Below are 5,552 nucleotides of genomic sequence, written 5' to 3'. Positions count from 1 at the left end.
AACTAAAGCCCTGACCACACCAAAGGGTCAACTAAAGCCCTGACCACACCAAAGGGTCAACTAAAGCCCTGACCACACCAAAGGGTCAACTAAAGCCCTGACCACACCAAAGGGTCAACTAAAGCCCTGACCACACCAAAGGGTCAACTAAAGCCCTGACCACACCAAAGGGTCAAGACGGGTTTAGCGTCCCTGCGGTGTGATACGTCTTGTTGCATGTTGACCCACGTTGACCCTATAGTGATTCAACGCATGGAATTCAATGGCCCAAACCACATCAAAGGGTCAAGACGGTTTTAGCCATGTCTCTCCCATCTTTAAGGGACTATTATCTAGCAGCTCAGCTAAGACCCTTGGTATATTGGTGTAACCGACCCTACATTGCAAAATGGAAAAGCATAGAGTTATCCCTGATGGATGTACCAATACAGTCGCTAGCTATTAGGTTGCACTGACAGAGAGAAAGGAATGTTTCAGACAAGGAGTCAGTGGGTAAATGTATCGTTCAAAATATGTCTAGAAGTTGTTAAACGCTTCCAGCTTCAGAGGGAGGCAAAACGTTTAAGTTGGCCAGCATATGACCCTGACTTCATACCAGCAGTATTAGACAATAGGTATAAACAATGGCATCACTTCTATATGTACTATGATTAAAAATGGAAATATTGACAGTTTTGAAAACCTAAAGCAGAAATATGGGTTGGCTAACCAGGACTTTTTCAGATACTTGCAGGTAAGGGATTATTTTAGTAAAAAGGTAAAAGGGTCTACTCCAGGTATTACAACAAGCCTAATCACTGTATTTACAAATGCTTATGGCTCAGGAAGCAACAGGGGTCTTGTAAGTAAACTATATAATGGACTTATGTCGTTGAAAAAGGACTCTACAATGTATGTGAAAGAGCGATGGGAAAAAGAGTTGGGCATTGATATAAGTGATGAAGTATGGATGAATATATGGGAAACGCAATCAACGACCACTAATTCCTTGACTTGGAGAGACTTTTGTTGGAAAAACCAGATTCGCTTCTTTATTACTCCAAAACAGAAGTCCAAACAGACTGGCAACCATATGGACTGTTGGAGAGAATGTGGAGATACAGTGGTTGATCATGCACATGTCTTCTGGTCTTGTCCGGTAATTCAACCATTTTGGAAGGAAGTGACAACACTTATCTCAAACATTATGGGTTTTAGAATAGATGATACATTCACATCTTTGTACCTAGGACAACTACCCAGACGGGCTAAATCGGGATGACTCCTACTTACTTAAGATTCTACTTGTAGCAAGCAAAAAAGCTATTACAAGAAATTGGTTACAAAAGAACTGTCCTACTGCCGACCTATTTATCAACATTGTGAAACAACTGCATCACCTAGAACAGATGACCTATTCGTTAAGACTGCAAAAAGAGCTGGGTGAAAGAAGATGGGAGAAATGGACAGAGTACTTAGCTGGGGGGGTGGATGTGGAGTGAATATGTCCTGTGGAGCGAATGTGTCCTTCCGGTTGTCATTGAATGTAACAAACCCAAAAACCTGTAATATGTATTGCTGTTGTTGTACATCCCATGACCTCTTGTTTTTAGTTTTTTAGTTTTTTTTTGTCTTTAGTTTTTACTCAGTTTATTTTTATTTTTACTGTTGATGTTCCTGTCCCATTGTATGTCTTGTTTGTCTTTTTTGACTGTCTTGCATATTCGAAAATCCTAAAATAAAGAGTTAAAAAAAAGAAGAAGACTGTTTTAGCGTTAACTCCTTGCAACCGTTTGGACCCAAGGAGTTGCATGGTGACCCTTTGGTGTGGGTAGGGCTTTAGAATGACACACACACGCACGCACACACGCACACACGCGCGCGCACGCACATGCCCGCACGGGAACACACACAGTATGTCACATTGAGCAGGGGGACCCCCGAGTTAGTCACCCTATACAGAGTGCAGGAGAGCTGAGGAGGTGGCGAGAGCATGCACACACACACACACACACACACACACACACACACACACACACACACACACACACACACACACACACACACACACACACACACACACACACACACTTGTAGATGGGCTAGGTTTCAGTGTGTGATATCCACTACGTTTAAAACCTATAACGTCCAAATGCCTAAACCTAAACCTCAACCAGAATCTCTTTAATTGTCTCCACCAGGCCGAAGGCATGTGGGGAGAGTATGTTTTGCACTCCGTCCGTCCGTGTGTGTGTCCGTGTGTGTGTCCGTGAACAGCTAATCTCGGCCACCGTTAACCCGGTCGATGCCATATTTTGCACACACACTCCCTGGATGCCAACCATGAACCTCTGCCCCAAACTTTCCAGAACGGCCTGTTATAGCGCCACCAGGAGGCCGCTTTGTGCAAAACAAGTTTTTCAATGCCATATTTTGCACACACACTCCCTGGATGCCAACCATGAACCTCTGCCCCAAACTTTCCAGAACGGCCTGTTATAGCGCCACCAGGAGGCCGCTTTGTGCAAAACACGTTTTTGCACAGTACACCTACAGATTTTGTCCAAACATCACGCAAATTGGTACACAGTCTCTCTAGAGCCATTCAACGAAACGGGTCTTTCAGATTTATCAGACTCCATCCTGATTGGTTAAGATTGGCTTCCAAAGTTCACAGGAGTGCTCAGTTTCAAACAAAATGCTGCAAATCATGAACACATCGCGTGATTTCCGTGAAATTGTGCACCCACATTCCCACTAGGCCCAGGACGAAATGCCACATGAACAATTTCAACTCAGCCTCAAGGTGGCGCTATAACTGGCCGAAAAGTGTTTTTACCTCTAACTGCACGGATCTGTGGATAACCTGGTGGAGACCTGTGCCCGGAAGGGCACTTTTTCTAGTTATTATAATAATTTTTGTCTTGTGAGCAGTGGTGATTTTGTCGACTAAAACAATGACAAAAAAACTGTTCGTCGACTACCTTTTTTTACTGACGAAAACTAAACAAAAACTAAACAAAGAATAAGCTATGATGACAAAAACTATAAATAAATATACTAACCATTTTGTCAAAAACTAGACTCAAATGTTAGGGAGGGACTAGTAGAGAAGAGATCCAGGTGAACTAAGTCTGGTTGTCCTGGGGTGTTGAGCTCTAAACAACAGCATTCTTAGCATGCAACCAAGTGTAAAATGGGGCATTACGACACCATCAAGGCCCACCAACATACATTTTAGTTGACTAAATCAACTGTAGCGTTAGTGGAATATAATCTGGATATTTAGTCGACTAAACCTATAGACTGAAAAAATAACGTAACTTTATTCAAAAACTAAACCAAACCGAAATTTGCTGTCAAACCAGGGAAAGGGTCAGCTCCTCACAAACGTCCATTTCTCAAAAAATTCCACAATACTAGTGGGGACATTTATGTCCTTGCAAGTACAGTACATAAATACACACACACACACACACACACACACACACACACACACACCGAGTAGCGGTTCCGCAGCGGCGGTGGCAGTGCTATAGCTACAGCAGCGACGGCGGCGTGTGATGGCCCGGGGAGAGCTCCGAGCAGAGAGAGGGAGAGTTATTAGCTTAGCCCTGAACCAGGCAGCGCTGATGGCTAGCAGAGCCTGGCCGAGGTGACAGCGGCAGGCTCTCTGCTTGAGGAAATCCAATTGAAACGCAGCCAAGAGGAACAACAAGACCCAAACAGATGTTGCTCGCTATACCGCCGCGCCCGCACGCACGCACGCACGCACGCACGCATGCACGCACGCACGCACGCATGCACGCACACACAGACACACAGAACCTGGTGGCAACAAACCATCGTAGTAGTGGCGAATTTGACATCAAAACACATGGCATTTTGGAGGGATGTGGTGTGAGAATGGGCTGATATACACACGTGTACTGCACTGTACATGCACACACGCGTGCACGCACACACACACACACACACACACACACGCATAGGCACACACACACACACACACACACACACACACACACACACACACACAGTATGTAGTGTGTTTTTAACTCTGGGTGCATAACGTTTTTTTAAGGTATTTGCTGTACCAGAGAGAGAAGGTCACACAACATGGCTAGCCCATGAAAATGCATCATTCTACAGATACAATGAATATTCCCCAAGAATACACACACACACACACACACACACACACACACACACATGCACACGCACGCACACACACACACGCTCTCCAATTTGAAGACAATTTAAACAATCCATAAACTCCATCCATCCAGGGTTACTTACGAAACACTCCCAATACCAAGAGAATACATGTGTGTGCATGCACACACGCATGCATACGAACAGACACACAGACACCCGCATGCATACACGGACAGACACACGCGAACACACACACACACACACACACACAGACACACACACACACACACACAGACACACGCATGCATACATGAAACAGACACGCACTCATACACGTAGTCCAATTCTGATGAGGAATCAATTAACCCATTAAGCCGGGTATAAGCATCCTTGTAATTTTATATTTTAGCTACCGTAAATACTAGGGATGCACCGAAAGGGAAATTCTTGGCCGAAACCGAATACCGAATATAGGAAACAGTTGGCCGAAAACCGAATACCGAATAGCCGAATACATCTTTGTTGTAAAGCTACCTGATTATGGCAAAAGACATGATTATGGCAAAACCTAACTTAAATAATAAACACTTATGGGTCCATTAAAAAAACATCTAATTAATTGGGTTAGGGTTAGTGATTAATTAATCTCATTTTAATCGCATATCAATAGGCCTATATTTACCTGAGCAGTGAGCTTTTTTTTCTACATATTCATAGGCAATAAAACAAGTAGTAATAATAATAGTGATAATAATATTATTTATATAATGCTTCTCTGAGTACTTAAAGATGCTTTTCAAGGGGAACATGAGAAAACAAATAAAAAACAACTTTATTAGGGAAAAACTAAGACTATGGAATAAAATAAATGAAAGTGGAATGAGATATCTGGGGAAAGTAATATTCAAGAGGTGGGTTTGAACTTGGCATGTCTTTGAGAAGTGCATAGTTTCGACAGGTCTGCCTGACAGTGAAACTAAACACGGGCAGACGCAAGGATAGTCTATCATTCATTTATAATGTAAACCAGCAACATGTTGATGCAAAGACGTGTAGCTGCTCCAAATGATATTCCCATTCGTCTTTGTGTCTCCCCGTGTAAACGCAGCATCGAGTGTCAGGGGTTTAGTTGGGGAACGGAATACGGATGGAAAGTACTATAGTGTTATTAAGGAGGACTCCTTCTAACGATATGGACCAGAGCTAAACTAATGTTAGCTCCCATGCTAGCTAGTAGCTATACCCTCGTCAAACACCACCACCATCCAGATCGGGTGGAAGGCAGCTGCTGATATCACTTTGCTTGTGCCCGTGGATGGGAAATAAGATTTAAAAGGCTATGGAAGCGTGAATGAAAGCACAGATGTGTGCAGTAAAGTTGTGTCGGACTCGGATCTGTCTGTGCATTCCGTCTG

This window comes from Protomyctophum parallelum, assembly GCF_964188405.1.
Source record: "Protomyctophum parallelum genome assembly, chromosome: 6".
Lineage (NCBI taxonomy): Eukaryota > Metazoa > Chordata > Actinopteri > Myctophiformes > Myctophidae > Protomyctophum > Protomyctophum parallelum.
Note: the sequence above shows the minus strand (reverse complement) of the source record.